Source organism: Aythya marila (genome assembly GCF_965140915.1).
Source record: "Aythya marila genome assembly, chromosome: 1".
NCBI classification, from domain to species: domain Eukaryota; kingdom Metazoa; phylum Chordata; class Aves; order Anseriformes; family Anatidae; genus Aythya; species Aythya marila.
Genome location: NC_139042.1, coordinates 97,264,252 through 97,276,303, shown reverse-complemented (window position 1 = coordinate 97,276,303; position 12,052 = coordinate 97,264,252).

The window sequence follows — 12,052 nt, the reverse complement described above, 5'->3', positions numbered from 1 at the left end:
ATTATTATTATTTAACTAGGATTTCTTGTATTACTTAACTTAAAAACTCTGAAAAATAAATTGGGAAAGCTGAGAGGGCAAGGTACAGAAAAAATAAAGTTAGCTAGATCCTAATAGGCAAGATAAGCAAATAGTGTTATTTGGTCAACAAAAGGATGACTGATTTAGGGTCAAACTTTGCAATTACAAAAAAAAGCAGTAAAGGACAGCAGGAATGATACAAGCTTTTTAGTGTTAGATCACACAATGAGACATGAATAATGGGTTCAATGCAGATAAGCACCTGTGCTACCTTTAATCTAATTAGCAGAATGTATTATTACATTGAATATTTAGTACAGAATGAATGATTAGCAGGAGAATACTCAATACAATCTACAACAAATATTACACTTGCCCAGTTGATCACTGAAGATGAAAAATCACAAGGAATGATAAAACACTACATTCTGAACTGAAAATTCTAAAATGCTTTATGAAGAAGGTTAAATGGCCAAATACAGCCATTTAGCAAAGCAGTAAAACTGAAAGAAGAGTAGACTTAAAACCAAGAGAAAGTGATTCCATGGATGAATCTACAAACAGAACAAGAGAAGAATCTTCTTTGCCTAGAGAAACCCTTCTAATTCTCCACCTAAGCTGAGTTGCTTTCACTAAGCTGAGTTCATTCACTGAAGAATGATTTCTTGAGAGACAGATGCAATATATATTAAATGAAGCAGAGGAGCTTTAACCCCTTACTTTTAAGATCAACATGTTCAAGGTGGGATATTTAGGATCTTGACCATTACTTTCCCCATGGTGTTAAACATTCTCAGCATGAGATTTGTCCTTGGATACTCAGTAAATGCTCAGTTGGTGCTGTCAAAAGGATGTTTTTAAGATTTCAGTGCTACTTCTAAATTGACTTAATTTATGGATTTGATTGTAAAAATGTGCCCCTCTTTCCCTCCCTGTTTCATGTGTCCCATCCTTCGAGTGCACTGGACATTGTGAATGGAAATTGTAACCAGGGTGGGCTCCCTCCTCCAGAATTAGTGACTGTGCTGTCACCTCATCCTGCTGTGCAGGTTGCTACAAAGAGGAGTTATCCCTTAGGGGAAGAGGAGTTGCTCCCTTAGGGGAGCAACATAGCCTGTTCTAAAAATGTTTGTAGTGCTGTGGTTAGAGAGAAAGGAGCAGCAGCTACTGGGTGGCAAAGGGCTCCTTTGCTCAGCAGCCTGCAAACTACTCCAGTCAGTGAACCACTGCATGAATAGTTCAGCCAAACTGAGCTGGGTGGGCATTTCCCAAGTGGTTGTGACTTGATTCACCACTCTTGGAGCTTCTGTAGCTCTTCCTATTTGCAGAGGTCAAAAAGTAAAGATGATTTGATTCTTTGTGCAGTTGAAAATGACCACGTGGTGTGACATAACAGAAAGGAAAAGAAATATGATCAGTCACAAGGAACATTCATAGAGGATGAATCTTCATTGTATTAACAGCATATGAAAACCTTTGGCTAGGATTCCATATTAAATATCTATATTTATTTCTATTTTTTCGTATTCCACATTGTACTTCACATATTCTACTGCTCATGTTATAGATGAAGTCATATTTCCATACTCAAAGTTTGTAGGTGGTTTTTGCCAGGTTTGTAGTAAAAGGAGGTTACAGTACTTGACCCCAGGAGCTTACTGTTGACACACAAGACAGTCATAAACTAAAAATCTTCAGAAGCTGTGTCAGAACTGTAGTTGCACATAAAATGGCTTTCTATACCTGAAAACGCTTGAAATTATGAATATATATATGTATTTTAAGACATTGTGTTCTAATTACATTCCACAGAAAATGACAGAGGAACACGTGAAAATTGCCAATAGTTTGGAGATCCTCTTCTGAAACATAGGAAACCTTAGAGCTAAATCATTGGAGTGCTAAGGTAGAGTCATAAAATTATCGAATCATTAAGGTTGGAAAAGACCTCCAAGATCATCTAGTCCAACTCTCCCCCCTATCACCAATGTCACCCACTAAACCATGTCCCCAGGCACCATGTACAACCTTTCCTTAAACATCACCAGGCACGATGGCTCCACCGCCTCCCTGGGCAACCCGTTCCAATGCCTGACTACTCTTTCTGAGAAGAAATGTCTCCTAATTTCCAACCTGAACCTCCCCTGGTGCAACTTGAGGCTATTTTCTCTAGTCCTATAAGTAGTTATCTGCAAGAAGAAGTCAACTCCCAGCTCCCCCCACCTCCCTTTCAGGTAGCTGGGGAGAGCAATAAGGTTTCCCCTGAGCCTCCTCTTCTCCAGACTAAACAACCCCAGTTACCTCAGCCACTCCTCACAGGACTTGTGTTCCTGGACCTCCATCAGCTTTGTAGCCCCTCTCTGGACACTCTCCAGGGCCTCAATGTCCTTCTTATAGTGAAGGGCTCAAAGCTGAACACAGTACTTGAGGCGCAGCCTCAACAGAGCAGAGTACAGGGGGATGATCACCTCCATGCTTGTGCTGGCTGCACTATTCCTGATACAAGCCAGGATGCAGCTGGCCTTCTTGGCCACTTGGGCACACTGCTGGCTCGTGTTCAGGGGAGCGTCGAACCAACATCCCCAGATCCTTTTCCTCTGCATTGCTTACAGCCAATTTCCCTCAAGCTTGTAGTGCTGCAAGTGGTTGTGGTGGCCAAAGTGCTGGACCTAGCACTTAGCCATGTTGAACCTCATCCCACTGGTCTCTGCCCATTGACCCAATCTGTCCAGGTCTCTCTGCAGGCCCTTCCTACCCTCTGGCAAATTGACACTTCCCCCTAACTTGGTGTCTTCTGCAAACTTACTGAGGGTGTACTCAATTCCCTCATCCAAATCATCAATAAAGTTATTAAAGAAGATGGACCCTGACACCGACCCCTGAGGAACATCACTGGTGACCGGTCACCAGCTGGATTTCACTCCATTCACCACCAATCTCTGGCCCCAGCTATCCAGCCAGTTTTTAACCCAGCAAAGAGCATACCTGTCCATGCCATGGGCTGCCAGCTTCTCCAGCAGAATACTGTGGGAGACCATGTCAAAGGCTTTGCTGAAGTCTAGGTAGGCTACGTAAGCAGGCTTTCCCTCATCCACCAGGCGGGTCACCTGGTCATAGAAGGAGATGAGGTTGGTCAAGCAGGACTTGCCTTTCATGAACCCATGCTGACTGGGCCTGATCCCCTGGTTGTCTCACATACATTGTGTGATAGCATTCTAGATGACCTGTTCCACCACCTTTCCTGGCACCGAGATCAGGCTGACAGGCCTGTAGTTTCCTGTATCCTCCTTATGACCCTTCTAATAGATGGTTGTCTCACTAGTAAGTCTCCAGTCATCTGGAACCTCTCCGGATGACCATGACCACTGACAGATGATGGAAAGCAGCCCAGCAGTCATGTCCGCCAATTCCCTCAGCACCCTTGGGTGGATCCCATCTGGCCCCATGGACTTGTGACAGTCCAGGTGGAGCAGCAGGTCTCTAACTGTTTCCACCTGAACTGTGGTCTCATTTTTTGTGTGTTTATGGTTACTCTAAGCTCGTATTAGTCTAGTCTTTGAAATAGCATCTTGACCAGTCTTGACCAGATATTCTTCCCCACCATAAACTAAGAAAAATTTCCTGAAGAAAGTGTCATTGAAACTGGTATTTGTTGGCACAAATCCCCATGACTAGGCACTTTCTAATGAAAAAGAAGTCTGACAAAAATTCTCAGTAAGTTTCATACAAGTAAGCACTGAAATTAGACAAAAAATAAATGGACTTGGCATGTTAAGTCTGCATTGTTTCCAAGCACAATGCATGAAAAACTGAACTCCCAGATTTGTTTTAAAGTAAAAGTGTAATTGAATGACATGTATCTTAATCCAAACAGTACTTTTCTTGCTTTTAATGCACTGAAAATGGAGATTTATATGCACAAGCAGTTCTGCCCAAGTAGCCAACCTTAAAATGCCTTTGTATTTAAATAGAGTGGCATCTGACATTTCTGTGTCCGTGTGTTATCAGACCTCTGTTTACCCTCTGGAAAGTGCTAGCATAAGGAGAGAATAATGGAAAGTGAGAATTTGCCTGCTGGTTTGGGGACAGCTGGATCTCTGATTTACTATGAAAGTTCAGGATGTCCCAATTAAATCAGGACACTTGAGAGATATGAAGACTTAAATGTCCCCCCAAAGCATTGGTCTAATGTGATTAAGCTGGCTGTTTTTGCTAATGATAGACACAGTCCAAATTGCAGAAAAATGATAAGTAGATATAATGGGTTTTTACTGTTGTACACTTATCAGAATATGCCCCAAAATGTTTTCTATTCCCTGCTTCCATTTTCTATTGAATGTCAAACATTTGTAACTTTTGGCACCTATTATGCAATCCTTCTTGAGATACATGATGCCCTTAGCCCTCAGGAACATCATGATCATTTATTTATACCCCATGACTCTTTTGCTACCTTTTATTAAATATATATATATATATCTTTGCTTGTTGATTTTTGGAGTGATATGCATTTGTGAAATGCCTGCAACTTCTTCATTTGGAAAGCATTGTTTATTCAGTTGGTACTAACAGACAACAAAATTAAGAAAATGTACCACACTATACAGTATAAGACTGTACAAAAGTGCACTGCGGATGGAGTTTTGAATAGGCAAAAACATTATGTCCTAAATACCTGAATAGCATTGAGCTGGGACAGCTTAGGAATTGCTCTCAGCTCTTTTTCTTGAGAATTATTGGTGAACTGTAAGCAAATATAACCTTATTGCTTAACTTCCACAATGACAAATATTCTTCAAGAAGCAAAAGGGCAAATAAAGGAAAATGTGTGTTTTGCAGTGCTGAAAGAGCCTAAAAGTGAATGAATAATAGAAAGAAAATCAATTTACAAGCCCATAATTCTAAAATTTCTGTAACTGTCTAACATTATTTAAGCACCACACATACATTTTAAGACAGTGAAAAGTTACTATTCATGGTGAAATGTCATTCTTGAGCATGATTACCTCCTTTTCCCCCAACCATGACAGATTGCATTTAATTGAACAGTTTCTGGTTTAGAATTGTCATTAAAAATGCATATATTCAAATAATCTCAGTACAGTGTATTGCCCTTTCAGTTCATTTCTTCCTTTTATGTTGCTGTAAATATGCTTTCATATTCTGTTTCTAATTTATTTAGAAATAATGTGGTTCTTAGTAAGAGAGATTTTTTTTTTTTTTCCCCTAAGGATATACTATATACTAATCTTTAAGTTGATTTCTTTTTTTTTTTTTTTTGGTTGTTAGTGACCTAGTGTCTTTCAGTACCACCAAACTCCAGAGTCTTTGTGGAGAAAAATCTTGGATCTAGGTGTTTTGTTTTTGTTTGTTTGTTTGTTTGTTTGCTTGTTTTGTTTTTCCCAAGACGGTTTTAATAGAAATTATTTCTGTGAAGATAATTCTGGCCTTACGGGAGACAGAAATCTTCAATTCCAATCAAACAAAAAGGATCCTAACTGTAGGTAAACACTAGAGAGAGAGTGAGGTAACTGGAGTTTTGCCAGAAGGAAGGTTTTGCAAGAAGGATGAGGGTGTGTAAACCATATCCACACACACTGTGACTGACTGAAGAACATTTTTTGGCTATTCTCCCTCTCAGTTTATACAAACTATGTTGTTCTCTAAATACAACCACACATCAAATCAAAGAGCTAGCTGTTCATACAGATGTTTTAAAAAACATGCATACCCACACTTTGCTAGTAACCTGGGATGGAACCAGCAAGACATAGTTACCATTAAACGTTATTGCTTGCCCTGCAACATTTACTTCTTAAATCTTAAACATTGATATATCTTCTCTTTTCCTCTTTTATTTCATAGTGGGATGAACCTAAATACACAACAAATTAAAATTAAAATAACTAATTCTATAAAATAGAAATATCATAATCCTGGAAGTAATGGGCCAGACCTCTTGCTGCTGTAAGCTGTAAGGCTTCACTAGCATAAATGGATCTATAATAAATCTACATCTACTGAGGATCTGGCTCATTGTTTATTGATGACAAAATCTTCACAAATGTATGTGACTTTTATATGTTCTGTGTGGATATTGCTGTAAAACTTTCATATACTGAGAGAAAGGAGTGGTTAGCATCAGTGACAAATCTAATGCTTGGTAGACTCTGACATTGCTCATTTTTCAGCTGTCTAAATGAGGTCTGTTTTTTTGTTAGCCTTTTTTTTTTTTTTTGAGATATTTCCAGTAATAATGTTATGTACAGATAAAACAACTTTAACATTTCATTACTATTCATAATATGGCACTGGAGAGAAACTTGAGAAAATATACATTATTTACAACCAGCAAACTAGCATTATTTGAAATGAGTTAAGAACACTGACCAAAAAAAAAATAAAAAAAAATCACTAAGCTCTCACCATGTATTCCTCCAAGACACAGATCTAGAAATGGAAGCTGCATGAGACCTAACAGTACGTTAATTATGTAAACTTAAAACCCATCACAATTAAGGTGAAAATTAAGTATGAACATAGAAGAATAAGAGAGAGAAAATTTCTTTTACACTATGACTTCTCCAAAATCATGAGTTACCAACCCTGAGAACTGATACAAGTGATGAGAATAAAACTGGAGTGTTTAAATTCAGAAAGGTCCACAATCATTGATGAAATTTGCATGAGAGAGAGGTGATTTTTTTATAAACATAGTTGTTATTTGACTATGGACAAATTCCAAAATGTGTTGTCAGACAAATATAAAACACTGCCAATCAACTCTGTGTCACACCAAGCTTTTACGTGTCTCTGAAGCTATGGTAAAAACATAACTCATATGGGCAGAGACCACCATCTCAGTGTCAAAAACTGTTAGAAATTTTGAAGAAATGGTTATATCATATATGTATCACCATAATATTAATTAGAAGCTGTAAATGCATGTTTCTCAGATGTCAGGCAGATGTATAATGTGCACCTTTATTTAGATTTTTCATAGATACATTATGACACCTTCTGAGTTTCTTAAACTGATGTTAAAACCTTAGGGAGGATTAGAACCTGGTTCACAGCCATTTGCACTAGCAGTCTAAGAAATCACTAATTCTTCTGTGATGCTGATGGAAAAAAAAAAAAAAAAAAAAAAAAAGAGGGAAGCAATGCAAAGGCTTACAGCTGGTAACACATTTGTAGTGTAAAAAGAGAATCACTGAAATCACTGAAGGTTCAGAGGACATGTTAAGCAGTTGTAATGACATGTTAACATGGGCTCTGCAAGTATAATTATTGGTCAAGGACAGATTGTTTTAAAAATGGTAATAAAAGACAATTTTAGATTCCCTTGCTAAGGAATCTAAACCTCTAAGGCTCTATTTAGAGCCTTCACAAAACTAATATTAGTCGTACGTGCTATATATGTATATTTTGTACAAAACCAATTAACCTCCTTATTTGAAAACAAGAGCTTCGTTATTGTTGAATACAGCAGTTAATCCTTTGCTGCAGATACCTTTCAGCAGGAATGAGTGGAATGAGTTGTTCTTGCTGTGCCCATGCTCTTCCACCATTGAAAAATTAAATGTTTAATTTGCTAAATGCTGGTATATATGAAGATTAGGAAATTTTGTTATTGGAAAAGTCAAGACATCATCAGAGGATATAATAAGTGTTTGCACTAGATCATTTTTTTCATTTATTTCTTTTCTAACCAGTTAGGCCCTACGGGTAAAAACATACCCTTTTTGGTTAGCAAAGTTCAGCTTCTATTAAGGCAATAAGTTTTAACTAGCTTTAAATTAGCATCATAATTGCATAGCCAACAAAAAGACTGCTAAGAGAAGCAATCTTTTTTTTTTTTTTTTTTTTTTTTTTAATGTAACAAAATTGCACTGATAGACCAGCATAGGTAAACTGCTATTTCAAAGAGTTAAGCTTAAAATATTTCTCTGAGATGCTTAACATAGGATTATACACGTCGTGGGGAAAAATCACAGTCCTGTCTTTATGATTAGGACCCTAACTTAATGTAACAGCAATTCCTGATTCATGGTGATATTGATGAAGCTAATTAGGAAGAAATGGTATCAATTAGGAACAAACAGTACGACAATGCAGTCCGAAAGAGCCATTCCAAATTAAACTCTTGTTATAAGAATAACATTTGGTTATCAGAAGGTAAAACAGGCTAACAGATCCTTCATTATGAATTTTGGGCTTAAGATCCATGCTATGGCAACACCTTGTTTTCAGCTTCCTCATCCCAAAGAAGCACTGATTCTTGTACTCAACACAGGAATGATTAGAAACTAAGTGAGATTTAATCTGTTGTTCAGCTCCAACCAGACAAGGCTACTGAACTGTAGTTTCAACAAGGAACAGGACATTAGAAGCGTCTATTATCTTTCTCTACTCAAAGAACAGAAAGCTTCTTATCCCACGTAATACACTTAATTTTGAAAACAGACCTATTTTCCTTACACATAATTGAGTTCTGTTAAAGAACACCGAACAGGCAGTGCTCGCTGTCATCCACAATGGAAAGAGGTCGGTATCTTCAGACACAGATGTAAGCTCCACTTTATTTTCAAAGGCAAAAGTTTATTTATGAAAGGTGTCCAGAATAAACCTCTCCCTTCTGCATTTATGAAGTCCAAATGCTGTTTTGTCTGGATTAAGCAATAAACTGAACGTCTTCTGTATTCTTATTTCACCTATCCCACTCTTTTTCCCTCTTAAGGCAGCTACTTCAGTGAGCACCAGCTGCAATCAGGTCTTCCCTCAGTCAACTCCTCTTTACTTGGATTTCTCTCCTTTGCTATTGCATGTTTTGTTTCTGTTTTTGTTTGTTTGTTTTTAGTTATTATTATCTCTACTTTGTGTGAAAGAGGGAGGGTTAGAACAAAACTATGCAACCTTTTTTCAAACACTGGGGGAAGAAGGGCAGGCTGCTAGCATCATGCAAGCATTCTCTGCCACAAGAATGGCTGTTAAAAAAACAAAAGAAGGTTGGCTGATTCAGTATTATTTGCAAATCATTTTAAAGTGTCCATAATAGGATGTTACTGGTGAACTAAAAGCACAATGATGATGTTATTGCATATGTATATATACATGTATATATGTTGTGTTTATTTATTTTTTTATTTTTTCACAGCACATAGGAACAGTCCTATTAAAATCTAAGTCACTAGTGACAGGGACTATCAGTTTGTACATAAATGAGGACAGTGAAGAACAGGTTTATGAGGTGCCAAGATGCCATCTTTACTTGTAATAAAAATTATAATAATAGAATAAGTGTTAAAAAATACTTTTTTTTTTTTAATGGTTCAGAAGAAACTCAGAAGTTCAATATATATGTCAAGCACACAAGCACAATGATCTGCACTAAGTTTCAAAACAATATTCTATTTCATCCCCTGAGGCCATAAAAAGAGACAAAAAGGCTTTTATGAAACCCGAGAGTTCAAACTGGCACAAAAGTTTGTCTCTCCTTTAAAGACTTATGCAGACAGTATAATTTCTCCATCTACATATTAGTATGTCTTTATCTTTCTTGTATCTAAGCAATTATATGTCCTAAAATGGACATAGAATTGAGCTACCTCCATTCAGAAAACCATCTCCATTTATATTCCAAATACATCACTGCCACCTACTAAACCTGACATTCTACTATATCAGTCTTAGAAACACAATGTGAAAATAAGGTAAACACTTGTTACAAATCTCCTCTTCCTTTCACTTACAAAAAAGTGACGGCTGGCTAGGTGTCTTCACACATGCTTTAGATATCAAAGAGAAGTTCTTCTCAGACTAGCTGTGTTAGGATCCCTGGTTTCTTGTAATCAGTGAAGGTAACTGGACTTTTCCTATAGTACATTCAGGCATTTAAAGTAAGAATCTTTGTCTTACATTAAGAGAACAGTCCCAAAAATCACCACTGACTTTCACTGTAAAAAAAACAAACAACTTTGTGTGTGTGTGTTGTGATCTTTATGTGCATTTTGTGGTGGGAAAGCAGTCTTTCTATAAAACTACAGTATACAAAATACATACACTGATGTATATTTTACCTCTTTTTAATTGCTTGTTTTATGGAGCCCTTACCATGGCTGGACACTATTTACACAACAAAAAATCAAAATCTTCCAGTCCAGAGAGAGATAATTTATATCACCTTGTACAATTTATAAAAGGACTTTCTGGAGAGGAAGCATTACCATTAGGTCATTTACTTAATGTCTGCTTAAAGAATGCTCACTGTTGAAATTAACTCATTGACTTAAACTTAAGCTAACTAATGTTTACAGCTGCTCTACCAAAAATAAAAGAAATAATGGGAATATGTGATCCTGTCTGCAGTTCCCATCAAAATCACAAGGTAAGACATTTCTGTGGTCATCATGAGGCAGAACATTGATTAATGTTCTTATATAGCAATGACACCATACATTTATGGACAGACTGGGGGACCTTTGCCAGGTTCACTAGAAGCAGCTGCAAGGCAGGATTGACTTTTAACCGCTCCTGTTTAATACTTCTTAATACTTCTTGGCATAAAAACTGTGCTAGTAGCATACAACCTGCAGGGTTACCTTTACAAAAACAGATCTGGCCAGCAGGACATCTTTATTTCCTGAATATATTCCTGATACATTACATGAAAGTGAACTTATACAGGCATATCTGGAAATTGCAAGAAATTACAAGAACAAATGAATTCTTAGGGTACTCAAAAATAAACATATTTTTCTTTGATTTCTGATCTCCCTTTTCACTGGTTAACAAGTAATATAATTTGACATGGGAAATAACTATAAAGTTGTCTACAGTGATGAAATATATGTGGATGAATCCTTATTTCTTCAGACAAATTGATCCCTGAACAGTGAGGTGGGGCTTTTGCTTAGATCAAAAATATATTGCTAAGATACACAAGAAACAGTCTTGCTTGCTGTTGAGTCATTAATGGTTAAAACCAGTGTGCCAAAGTGGCTTGTCTGTGAGTTTCAAAAGAGTATTGTGGGAGAGCAATGGTATTTTCCTTCTCTTTTTGGGCAGGAAAACAGAGAATTATTTAATTAGGCATCATTAAGGAGGATGCTTTTTATTCCTTAAAAAGCCTTTATCTCTGTCAAACTCCATTTTCTGAATTCAGTGATATATTATCAGTGTCATTTTCTGGAACAAATGGTACTGTAAATAATTCCAGAAAGTGCACTTAATATAGATTTGCTTGCTAAGTGGTGGTGTCTCCCTCCATGGTTAAAGGTAGAATAAAACATTGTTTATCCCATGAGAAAAAGAAATGACAAGATTTCTGGCTTCCTCTCTTGTTTCCGTCTGTGAGCCATCGTGATCCCGGGGCATGAGGTCTATCATATGCCAAAGGAGAGGATTCTTGCAAAGGGCCCTTTGTTTCAGTGGAGCACTATCAGTGGCTCATTGTACCATTCACTAATGCACCATCACTTTGCTGCTTCTTCTGTTTCCTTTTAAACAAGTCAGCTTCCTTCTGGAAAAAGTTGTTCTGTGGTCAGCTGTGTAACTCTAGATTATAGCCTCCTCAGTAAGCAGAAGAAAGAGAATTAAAACAGAGGGATGTGGTATGTTAGAGCTAGAATAAATTATGTTCACATAATTTGGGCTACCTGTCCCTCTCAGAGAAATCAATACTGCCAGTGAGGCACTTTTCTTCACTCAGAGGATGGTGAGGCACTGGAACAGGTTGCCGAGAAAAGCTGTGGATGCCCGATCCCCAGAGATGTACAAGGCCAGGCTGGATGAGGCCTGATCTAGTGGGTGGTGTCCCTGCCCATGGCAGGGGGACTGGAACTGGGTGATCTTGAAGGTCCCTTCCAACTCAAGCCATTTTATGATTGATTCTATGATTTATGTTGCTGGAGTGAACCCAGAGCTCAAGTTTCTAGATCTTGGTGCTTGCATGCACACATCCTTGGGCTCTTTCCAGCTAAATCTACTGCTTCCTCTTGCTCACTGTCCCTTTTGAGAGTTACAGTCTCTT